We start from the raw sequence: 12,688 nt of genomic DNA, 5'->3' as shown, positions 1-12,688 counted from the left end.
CAAAGTAAAAGATAGAGGGTGATTGTGAATATATGCATATTAAAGATTTAGTTTTCACATCATATATATAACTCTCATTTTGTAATTCATTTACCAATACCATATTCATTCACATATTCATTCGTTCATAAAACTTTTACTCAATATTACATGCCATCTTCATCAATCCATCAAGAACCCTACATTTGTTCAAAATCTTGAACACTTGATTCTTGTGTACGTTTTCGTTCCAAAAACAAACGATACAATGATGAGTAAGTTTGATCATATTTTTAACCTGTCTCCTTCTTCTAGTGATGAAGAATTTGAAGAGAGTTCAAAGAATATAATCGCGGTATTCAGGAAAGTACATAAAATGAAAGAAACTGATCATGGTTATGATCATGGGGTCACATTGGATACAATTATCAACGAACCGGATTTATCCAATGTTCTTAGACGTCTTTTCGGAAATGAAGAACAAGTTCATGATCCAGAACCACAAGATCATGATCTTGATGATAATAATATTCTTGAGAATATGCAAGAAGAAAGTAGAGATAAAGATGTACAAGATAATGTTGAAAACCTTGATAATATTTTGCATGAAGATAGTAAAAATGAAGCCTTGGTAAACCCTAATGAAGTGTATGATCAGAATATTATGCAAGAAACAAGAAGTGAAGGTTCGGTACAAGATGATCGTGTTGAAAACCCTAATAAGTTCTTGGAAAGCAGAAATAATTTGGAGGAAGATAGTAAAAATGAAGTCTTGGTAAACTGAAGAAACACTAACCGGACCCCGGGCAGATTACGAGTAACCTGGGGGTTAGATAGATGTTTCCCACGAGGGGTTAGACCCGGTAAAGATGGTTCTTCTGATAACCTGCAAAACAGACACCGTAAGCTTGTCACTGAGAAGGGGGGGGGGGGTTCCTCCTTGTGACCACCCTCCGGCGTGAGAATCAGACTAGATTGCTCTTTAAATATAAATGTATATTAAGAGATTGCTAGAGCAGATATCAGGTATATGATGATAAGATATGTTAAGATAAGATGAGATGAGATGGTCATACCATTTGTGGTATTTATAGCCGAAGGTAGGTTTCCAAGGAGGTGTGGCCGGCTGCAATAGTATTCCTGTTCAACCAACAGTGGCCTACGCACGTGCCCTGCTGGTAGTTGGTGGGTAGGCAGCGGCTGATAGTGACCAGGCCTGCTGTGTACTATTCCTTTTCCACCAACTGCCGGCTATGCACGTGGTATGGCAGTAGTTGGTGAGTAGGCAGCGGCTAATAGTGACATACAGTACAGGAGCATGCTGCTCGCCATACTGTTGTCAATAAGCTGTCGTATCTTTAGTCAGATCTTTTGCCCATACCTCGTCAGGTACAGTACAGAAGATCTTCCCGTATCGTACGGACTGGCTTATTTGGGCGGGAGTATTCCCCCTCCCGCCCTTGTGCGAGATTGTTCCCGGCTTTGCTCATTCCTTCAGGTGACACTGAGTGAGAGCTAAGTGCCTTGTGCGTGTAGCCTTGCTGCGCGGGTGGCCTTCCCTGATGGCTTGTATCTGAAGCTGCGGGAACAGGCGGAGTCCTTCACCATTGGGAGGCATTTCCTGCGGGAACAGCTTGCGTACTGCGCGTAAGGACGTCACGTCTCTGAGCATGGTGGGTCCTGCGGATCCAGTTGGTTTCTGCGCAGACGTCCCTCTTCAAGGTGAGTCTTGCGGGTCCAACTGGGCTCTGCTGGGACCTACCTCTTCAAGTCCCCCCAGTCCAATGTTCTTCTCATGAGTGTTTAATAAAGTGAGGTGAACTTTTGGACTTAAGCAAAGGGTTTTGAAAAGGGGTTTTTTAAGGTTTTCCATGGGGATTCTTCCCGCGGAAGTCCTTGTCAGTTGCAGAAATTCCCGACTTTCCTGCTTGATCTTTGGGTATGATGCGGGTAGGTCTGTAACCTCCTCGCAAGTCAGGAGCGTTGAGTCCCACTTGTGTGGATTCTCCATGAGGTTTTGGTAGTTTTGAACATAGTAATCAATTATGTTAAAACCACCAATTCCATCCTGGAGCTTCAAACAATGTAGTTCTCGACGTTCCCGCTATGCGGGGATGTTATTTCCGTTTCCGCAAGCATTGCCCAGAAGATCCTTCTTGGTTTCAATTCCCAGCGGAGCGCTAGGTATGTGAAGGGTTTTGCCTTGACACTGTACCCGCGCTCGTCTTACGGTTACTTTACTTCCAAGGTATTCCTGGCGTCAATTCCCTGCGGGTGCTAGGTATGTGAAGGGTTTTGCCTTAACACTGTACCCGCACCCGTCTTATAGTTACTTGGTTGCCGAGGTATTCTTGGCTTCAATTCCCTGCGGGTGCTAGGTATGTGAAGGGTTTTGCCTTAACACTGTACCCGCATCCGTCTTACGGTTACTTGATTGCCAAGTTATTCTTGGCTTCAATTCCCTGCGGGTGCTAGGTATGTGAAGGGTTTTGCCTTAACACTGTACCCGCATCCGTCTTACGGTTACTTGGTTGCCGAGGTATTCTTGGCTTCAATTCCCTGCGGGTGCTAGGTATGTGAAGGGTTTTGCCTTAACACTGTACCCGCATCCGTCTTACGGTTACTTGGTTGCCAAGGTAAGGGGTATTTTCCCGCTTACTTTTGAATCTTTTTGAATTTTTTTGAAATTCGAAGAGTTGGTGAAAGGATAAGAACAGTCCAAACCTCTGAAACGTCGTGCGACGGTTTCTTCTGACTGTGTCAGGACGTGCAGGAAGTTATGGTGACGTGACAGTACATGGTCATTCCAGACGCTTTTTCAGGCGCGTGGGCGCGATTTTTCGGGCGCGTGGCCGCGAAATTAATGGTACGCGTCCTGTCAACAGCTGTTGCCAGCTTGCTTTTTGCCACGTGTCATAGTTTCATTGCACCTTCAATTTCTCTCTCTTCCGCATTAAATTCATCGCATTAATTGCGATTAGTATATAAAGGGGGAGAGGGTTCTTTGTAATCCACACTTTCACTCTTCTCTTCATCTTCAAAACGATTTCCGGCGAATACTCATCTTTTCAGTCGAGCATTCCCTTGAAATCGTTTTCTTCTTTCATCTGCAAGATGTCTTCACGTGATCTCGAGTCTACAGCCGATGACAAGAGTACTGTTGGTGAGTGCCAGTGTGCTCTGCCTGTCGATCTGTATCAGTACATCGTCAGGAAGTTCATGCTCGAGTCTCTCGAGCCTGAGTTTCCTGAACCCCACCAGACGGTGTACGATGCCCCCAGAGGCAAGATCGGGGTATATGCTGCATTCTTTGTTTATGGGAATCTTAGGTTCCCATTGACAAAGTTTGTTTACCGTGTCCTTGAAAGGCACGGTGTGCACCTGACCGAGGTGCATCCGATGGCGATTGCCAAGGTTCGCCACTTCGAGTGGGTGTGCCGGATTCTGGGCATTGAGCCCTATGTTGACCGCCTGATGACCTTCTACTCTTGGAGGTGCATCCAGGGGTGGTATACTCTGATAACCCGGATTAAGGGTTTGAAGATTTGCGCAACCGAGCGCAGTCTTCGCTCGTGGAAGCGGGAGTTCTTCTACATCTCCGCTCGCGCCATCCCCCTTGCCATGAAATTCAAGAATGGGCAAGCACTTCCCAGCCTTCACGCCTCCAACTACCAGGAGGCGGAATGGTTTGCGAAGATATCCCGAGTCCAATCTCCGGTTTACCGGTTTGCGGAGTCCGGGATGGTGATGCTGGGGATGAGCCGGGTGTGGAAGGCTGCGGATGCGCAAAAGATCCCAATCGTCCTCGAATACGGTTCGAACTCTGTTCCTTACGGTATGCTTTGTTTCCTTTTGTTGATTTAGAATTTCTTCTAATCTTCTTTCCTGTTTATTTCAGAGGGGAACGACTTGCAGTCGCTCATGTACCCGCGGGAGGCTGACGGTCCCGCTCGGATGGGTACTCGCGCTCTAGACGAGAACGAGTTGCCCATCCTAGAACAAACGGCGGATCGGTTCGTGGAGGTCTACCTGTTAGGCCATGAGATCCTTAGCGCCAGGCGGCCAGGTAAGGCGCTATTCGACCCTCGACCCCTCAATGTTGAAACCTCTGCTGGAATTCTGATGAGGAATCCGCAGATGGTCCTCCGTTGGTGCGGAAGAAGAAGGCTGCCGGCGGGAAGGGGAAGGAGAAGGTGGCCTCCACTGCCGATCCGGTGCCTCGGTCTGACTCGGAGACCGAGAGCGAAGAGGTGGCGGGGAATCCCGGTGGTGATAAGATCACTATTCCGGAGGCTGTGACAACTGTCACCGAAGAGCCCAGGATGACAACGGTGACCGGCGTGAAGAGGCCGTCTCCATCGGGTTCATCCCCGCCCGTCCGCACTTTCAGGCTCAAGAAAACCCGTAAGTACAAACTTCCTATATCTTTAACTTCATAGTTTTCCATCATTAACACTTTTCTTCTTTGTGCAGGCGTGGATGTTGACGCATTCCAGGGTGGAGCGCAGAGTACTCCGCCCATGACGGTAGGCTTGGTCAGCCTACCTGAGGCGACGACCCAGGCGCCTGCGCCTGCTTCCGCTGGTTCAGTTGCTCACTCCTTTGAGCCGACTGTTCCAGCTGTGATGACGTCACCGCCGGCTGTGAGTGCTATTTTTACCGCATCTTTCACCGAGCCGGCGGTTACATTTGCTGCGGATTCCGCGGCGGCGACCGCGGCGGCTTCTACCATGCCTCCGTCATCGGCAACGACGGCCGAACCTTCAGGTATGCATGGGGCTTATCGCCAACCTCTGCCTCCTTCCCATCTGCCTGACCTCTTGGATGGATTTCCGTTGGGTTCAGGTGATGGGTTTGGCGGCTATCGGCCTGTTATTGACCCTACAGGTGCGTAGGGTTCTTTTGGCCCATTTTATATATTTTTTTATCATCTTTTCCTAACTGCTTTATGTTTTTTGCAGTGTCGAATTCCAATGAAGTGTATGTTCCACGATGGAACATTCGCCGAGGAACAACCCTTCGCACCCCTGTGGAGTGCGTAGAATGGGCTCGTCACGCTGCTCCCAGTGGTGCGTTGGGGGAAGCCATGGCTAGCTACCAGGAGGGTAGGCTAACCAATGAGCTTCGGGTTCTCCTGGCCCGGATCCAGCCGCGCGTCGAGCTGCTTTGTCGTGAAAACGACAAGTTAAAAGCAGCTCGCATTAAAGAAGTGGCTCAGGCGCGGGCTGTCCGGGAGGAGAACCAAAGGCTTTCCGCAGTGGCTGCGGAAAAGGAGAAGGCCTTCAAGGCCCTCGAGGTTGAAGTTCAGGCTCGACTCGAGGCCCGTTCCAAGGCTGCCCAAGCTGTTAATGAACAACTTCGGCTGGCTAAGGAAACTGCAAGGAACGCAACCGAGAGGGCCACCAAGGCTGAAGCTGTTGCTGAGCCTCTACGCGTGGAGAATGAAGAGCATAAAGCCAAATTAGAGGCTCTCCAGCAGGCTCATGATGCCTTGGCGATGGAAGACGCCAAAAAGCTCCAGGAGATCTTGGACCAGAGGGGGGTGCTTGACCATACTGAGCGGAAGCTAAAGGGCGTCGAAGAGGCTGCGGCTAAAGAAGTGTTGCTTGCCAACCTCAACAAGAGTGAAGCCGAACGCGCCCGTAACGAAGCTCAAGCTGCCCTCCAAGAAGCTCTGGTTGCCTAGGAATGGCTTCTTCGAGAAGCGTTGTCTCAGGTATGCTTTTTATGTCTTTACGCTTTTCTTTGTAAATAGAAAAGGTTCTGATACTTGTATTTTCTTTTTTGTAGGTTGTGCATCGAGTCTTCTCAGAGACGTCTTATGACGATGCTATGAGCGCAGCCCTCAACGCTTCTCATGAGGATGGGGAAAAGGCCGGCTTCCTGCTTGGTCTAGGGTTCGTTGAGAAAGGCATCCCGCCTTCCAACTTCCCTTTGTATAATGTTGATACTGAAGCTGTTTACGACCAAGCAGTGAATCAGTACGCCGCCTTCCCGCATCCGGTGGTGGAGAATGTGAATCAAGTTGCTGCTGCTGATGATGGGTTAGCTATCCTTAAAGCTTTCCTTGAACTGCCACGATCTACTGATGGTGCTGGTCCAAGTGGAAGTGGCCCTGAAGCCTGATCCTGAAGATCCCTTCCCACTGCTAGGATAGATTTAGCTTGTATGGATTTATTTTCTTGTAGGCGGGTAGTTACCCGGCCATTCTTGTAATGAATCATTGTGAAATATAAATCTTTGTGCGGGTAAGACCGCTACTTTCATTGGATTCCTTGCTTTGTAAACGTTATATGACTTGCATACTTTAGTTTAAATTAGCAATTTTCCAAGTGTTTAGAATAAGTTAACCTTTGAACGTGGTAGATAATAGGTTGAAGTTTTGCTTCCTCTTTCGTGATTGTGCGGGTAGGACCGTCACTTGCACTTAGTAGGATGGCTAAACTTTACCTATATCTGACCTGCGTGGAGGTTTTCCTCATCTTTTTTGAAATTTCTAAGTATTTAGGATAAGTTAACCTTTGAACGTGGCAGATAATAGGAGTGAAGTTTTGCTCCCTTTCGTGATTGTGCGGGTAGGACCGTCACTTGCACTTAGGATGGCTAAACTTTACCTATATCTGACCTGCGTGTAGGTTTTCCTCATCCTTTTGTTAGAAATTCTCTGTTTTGAATAACCGTTCGACGCGCGGTTGTTAATAGGTTAGTGTTCAGTTTCCTCTCATGATTCATGCGGATAGACCGGCACTTTCATTTAGTGGGATGACTGAACTTTTCCCTTTCAACTGGCCTGCGTGAAGGTTTGTCGTTTTTTGGGTTTATGCGGGTTTTGCCGCCTTCCCCACGCAACGACTTCACGTAATTATGCGGTGAAAACCGGCATATCCGTGTTGAATAAATTAACCGTTCGACGCGCGGTTGTTAATAGGTTAGTGTTCAGTTTCCTCTATCATGATTCTTGCGGATAGACCGGCACTTTCATTTAGTGGGATGACTGAACTTTTCCCCTTCAACTGACCTGCGTGACGGTTTGTCGTTTTTTGGGTTTATGCGGGTTTTGCCGCCTTCCCCATGCAACGACTTTCACACTTATGTATACGGTGAAAACCGGCATCAGTGTTAGTTCATAAAGTATAAATGTAAAATCATCAGCGTCGATGTTCTAAGGAGAATCATTTCCATTAGAAGTGGCTCTTGGCCTTTTCTTTACAAATTTGGAATTGATCTACATGCAAACTGTGTAATTGAACTCCCTTCCATGTTGTTGGGATGGGAGTGCCATCGAGCCGATACGCACCTGGTTCGGGATCTCGTTCTTTACGCAGCATGTAGTCTCCACATTGAAGCTGGAATTTTATTCGTGTTTTCCCTAGCTGGGGTTCTACACGCATCAGCCTGCTCAGCGTTCATTGCGCCACGAGGTGCGCGAGCGTCCCATCTCTGAAAAATGCTTCGACCATGTCCTTTACGTCTATGCATTCTTCGGTGTTGTGGCCTTTTGTCCTGTGAAAGTCACAGTATTTGCTCCAATCAGCATTGTGACGATGTCGGATTATTTGAGGCTTTGGCCATGGGAGCTCCTCAGTAGCGAATATCTCGGTGACGCTTTTGGTGAGCGGCGTCCATCTGGAGTTCTTGTTTGACTGTACGTTATCCCTTCCGCCTAACCGATGCTGCAAGCCGGATGAGGTGTCAAAGTTTACCCTTGACTGCCAAATGCCTAGCTTCCGCTTTTTGTTTAATCGGGCGGTAAGGACGTTGTCTTCTCTTGTTTTCTGGGTGTAGAGGTTTGTGCTCTGTGGGAGATCTCTACCCAGTTGCTTCTCCGTTTCCGCAAAGCGTTTAGCTGCTGTCATGATGGCATCCCATGTGGATGGCATGCCATCTTTACCCGTTAAGGTGCGGATGAGCTCTGGGTCGTTCGCGCCCTGAATAAAAGCAGCGCGAACAAGATCTTCGCTAATGTTACCCAGACTTAGCTTCTTCGAGTTGAAGCGAGTGATGAAGTCTAGCAAAGATTCATCTTTTTCTCGAATGCACTTGAGGATTGTCCATTGCTCATCGGTATACTTTCTTTGCTGGCTGAAGTGTTGGCTAAACTTCTGTTGGAAGTCTGCCCAGTCGTAGATGTGGTTGACCGGTAAACGATCGAACCACGCTCTAGCAGCCCCAACAAGCGTCATTTGGAACATGTAACACCACGTAGGTTCCGTCCAACTACTGACGGTTGCCCCCGCTATGAATCTGTTCAAATGATCATCTGGGTCCGATATACCATCATATGTGCCTATGCTGGACATTTGTTTGGCACTTTTTGGGGCAATTGCTTCTGCAATGTCCCTTGCAAATTTGGACGTTCCCGCATTTGCAACGTTTGGTCTGAATGTTTTGGAGAAGTCACGTGGACTTCCACCTGTGTTTTTTGGTTTGAAGGCTTCTCCAAAATGCCTTCTTGGTTGGGAGTCCGTTTCCTTACGCTTCCCTTTTGCCCTATGGCGAGGGTTCGCGTCGGAGTCGGACTCCTCCGAGTCATCGTCCCAGTATTCTTCGAATTCGTCAGCCTGTTGGACGGAACGCAAGCGTTCGTCCAACTCAGTTTGGAATTCCTTTTGACGTGCCTCCGCCCATGCCTTAACTTCATCAAGTGTTTGGCGGGGGAGTCTTGTTCGTTTCTCTAACTAGGTATCGGTGATTCCCAGTGAGTGATTATTTACTGCACTTGCCCCAGCTTGGGTAACTGGGGTAGTGTTCGTAAAATTTACTTCACTTGTCCCGGCTTGGGTAACCGGGGTAGTGTTTGTAAAGACTGTGTAGCCGGTATTCCCCCCAGTAGCTGGGGTAGTGTTTACCGGAGTTTCTCTAACCATCTTTCCAGAAGTTTGAAAAAACTGAAAAGAAATGAAGTTCTAGCTTTATGCACGGATGGCGCCAATGAAGAAACACTAACCGGACCCCGGGCAGATTACGAGTAACCTGGGGGTTAGATAGATGTTTCCCACGAGGGGTTAGACCCGGTAAAGATGGTTCTTCTGATAACCTGCAAAACAGACACCGTGAGCTTGTCACTGAGAAGGGGGGGGGGGTTCCTCCTTGTGACCACCCTCCGGCGTGAGAATCAGACTAGATTGCTCTTTAAATATAAATGTATATTAAGAGATTGCTAGAGCAGATATCAGGTATATGATGATAAGATATGTTAAGATAAGATGAGATGAGATGGTCATACCATTTGTGGTATTTATAGCCGAAGGTAGGTTTCCAAGGAGGTGTGGCCGGCTGCAATATTATTCCTGTTCAACCAACAGTGGCCTACGCACGTGCCCTGCTGGTAGTTGGTGGGTAGGCAGCGGCTGATAGTGACCAGGCCTGCTGTGTACTATTCCTTTTCCACCAACTGCCGGCTATGCACGTGGCATGGCAGTAGTTGGTGAGTAGGCAGCGGCTAATAGTGACATACAGTACAGGAGCATGCTGCTCGCCATACTGTTGTCAATAAGCTGTCGTATCTTTAGTCAGATCTTTTGCCCATACCTCGTCAGGTACAGTACAGAAGATCTTCCCGTATCGTACGGACTGGCTTATTTGGGCGGGAGTATTCCCCCTCCCGCCCTTGTGCGAGATTGTTCCCGGCTTTGCTCATTCCTTCAGGTGACACTGAGTGAGAGCTAAGTGCCTTGTGCGTGTAGCCTTGCTGCGCGGGTGGCCTTCCCTGATGGCTTGTATCCGAAGCTGCGGGAACAGGCGGAGTCCTTCACCATTGGGAGGCATTTCCTGCGGGAACAGCTTGCGTACTGCGCGTAAGGACGTCACGTCTCTGAGCATGGTGGGTCCTGCGGATCCAGTTGGTTTCTGCGCAGACGTCCCTCTTCAAGGTGAGTCTTGCGGTTCCAACTGGGCTCTGCTGGGACCTACCTCTTCATAAACCCTAATGAAGTGTCTAAAGTTTGTGAATATTATCAGAATAATAATATTCAAGAAACAAGAAATGAAAATTTGGTACAAGATTATAATGTTGAAGACCCTAATGGATTGTCTAGAGTTCTTGATCAGAATAATATGCAAGAACCAAGAAACGAAGAATCGGTACAAGCTGATCATGTTGAATACTCTAATAATTTGCATGAAGATAGTAAAAATGAAGCCTTGAAAAACCCTAATTATGAAGTGTCTAAAGTTTGTGAATATGATCAGAATAATATTCAAGAAACAAGTAATAAAGATTCGGTACAAGATCATGTCGAAAACCGTACTACAGTTCTTGATCAGCATAATATGCAAGAAACTACAAATGAAGAATTAGTACAAGATGATCAAGTTGAAAACCCTAATGAATCATCGAACGCGGGTCCCAGTTCTTACACGCGAATGTTGGTTGAAGCAAATGCTTCAAGGAGATTACCGGAAAGAGTTGAAGTATCAAGAAATGGAAATTGTAACATCCTACTTTCGGTTATATTAATAAAATAAAGTTCGTTTATTTTATAACGGGTCGTTATCGGTTTAGTTGAATAGAATACGAGATGGACTTGTGTTGGGTATATGGATATGGGTTATGGACTTGGGTTATGGAGGAATGAAGGAAAGACCATGGGCTTAAGCCCATGATCAAAAATATATATATACCCTTAATCCTCCATTTAATTCATTTACACATATCCATTACACCATCCAAAACACACACTTAAGATTCTCTCTCTAGTTCTCTCTCTCTCTAAACCGATATCAAGAAGGAAACCGAGAACCGACCCGAGGTAATGATAGTATTATATTGTATGAGCTTAACCCGTTAGATATAGTTGCGAAACGACGAGCCGACACCGTTTAACCACTTAAATCACGAGATCCGGGTGGAATTGGGTATAAACCGAACCTATGATGAGCTTAGGGATCACCCTAGCTCAGATATGGATCGAACGGGGCGAAAAACGGCGAAAAATGAGTTAAAACTCGTTTTTTCCGGTGAGTACGCGCTTTTCCGACGGATTTCCGGCAATGGCGGCGCCGGAAAAGTTAATACGAGGTTACGGGTGTCAGGGAATGTTCTGACATCCCCTGACCTAACCCTAGTTCGCTAGGGAGTAATTGACGAATTAGAAGCGATTCGCTAGCTGATTCGTCTAAGGGAATATAACGAACTAGCTTTGATTCGTGTACTAATTCGTTAAGGAAAGACTGACGAACTAGCTTCAGTTCGTTAAGTCCAATTCGTATGTCGACCAGTTCGTTATAAGGTTTGATTCGTTATGAGGACTGGTTCGCTATGAGGGTCCAATTCGCTAAAAAGGCCAATTCGTTATGAAGTAACAGATTAGCCAGTTCGTTATGAAGGACAGAAGTAACGAATGAACACCAATTCGCTATAGAGCATCTTAACGAATCAGAACTTTGAAAGAATGACAGAATAGTCCCTAGACTTAGAAAAGAATGTTTTAATTACAATTAGGCCCTTGAACTTTTAAGTAGCAAATTAATTAACGATTCAAATGTTAATGGAAAATGTGTTACGACAGTTAATGGAAATAAAATTTTTCCAAGCTGACCTGGCAGCTCGACCCCAGCCAAGGGCTCTGCCCCTTGGACCCTGCTAGGGGCTGCCGCCCCTAGACCCCGCTGCCAGGGGCGCTGCCCCCGGACCTCCGTTCGTTGTGGGTTATATAAAGATAGAAATACAACATGAGTAGTAGTAGTTAATTGATACGTGTAAATATTATACAGTTAGCCGTGCACAACTCAAGAAGGGAATAACGATTAACGGAGAGCGTAACAGGATTCAGGTGAGTTTCTAGCCCCACTTCCTTGTTATGTTTTCGGGGCTGTGTGCATACTCGATGTGATAGTGAATACACTTATCTTAAGTGATAAGTGCATGCCTTGTATGATTTACGTATGATGATTGCTTGACGATGCGTGAACGATCTTCGGATATTGCATGAACCGTCAGGTGGTAGTTAAGATATGATTGATAAGTATGAGGAGAGATATGATGTATGTATGAATATATGATGTATGTATAATGTATGTATGTTATGATGATGGTACGTGAACGCTCTTCGGAGATTGCACGTATTGTCAAGGAAAGCATGTATGAACAGGTATGGTACAGTTACACGAAACAAAGGGACCAGACCCTAATAATATCTGTGACGTTAGGGACCAGACCCTTATAATATATGTGATGTTAGGGACCAGACCCTTATAATATCTGTGATGTTAGGGACCAGACCCTTATAATATCTGTGAGGTTATAGGGCGAAAGGCTCTTTAAAACGTATGATTATGTATGTAAAGAAAGTATGAAAGTAAGAATGAAAGTATATGCACTTATGTGTGTATGAAAGAAAGTTAAGAGGTTAAGTATAAAATGTAAGAAGGTATTGTATGATTATGTGATTAACTAGAACTCACTCAGCGTAGCTGACTTTTAGTATGCACGCAGGTGAGTAGAATGAGGCAGGTAGCTTGAGGAGGACACATGGCAGAGTTGGACGAAGCTGGCATCTGAAGATTTTGCTATGATGTTTTATTTTAGAAGACTATGTTTGTTTTTAAATGACTATGAATGCTCGATAAGACCAGAATTATGGTTATGGAATGTAATGGTTTGAATGTTTTTAATGTTCCGCGAATGTTTTAATTAACTCTGATATTTAGAACTGCGTTTATAAGTAAATCCAACACGAAAGTAGGGTTACCGGTAACGGGGCCTTAC

Source organism: Bidens hawaiensis, unplaced genomic scaffold (assembly GCF_021521415.1).
Source record: "Bidens hawaiensis isolate Kalapana, Puna unplaced genomic scaffold, B.hawaiensis_p1.1 tig00012328_1, whole genome shotgun sequence".
Classification (NCBI taxonomy): Eukaryota; Viridiplantae; Streptophyta; class Magnoliopsida; order Asterales; family Asteraceae; genus Bidens; species Bidens hawaiensis.
The sequence above is the reverse complement of the archived record's forward strand: the minus strand, read 5'-3'. Positions refer to the sequence as shown.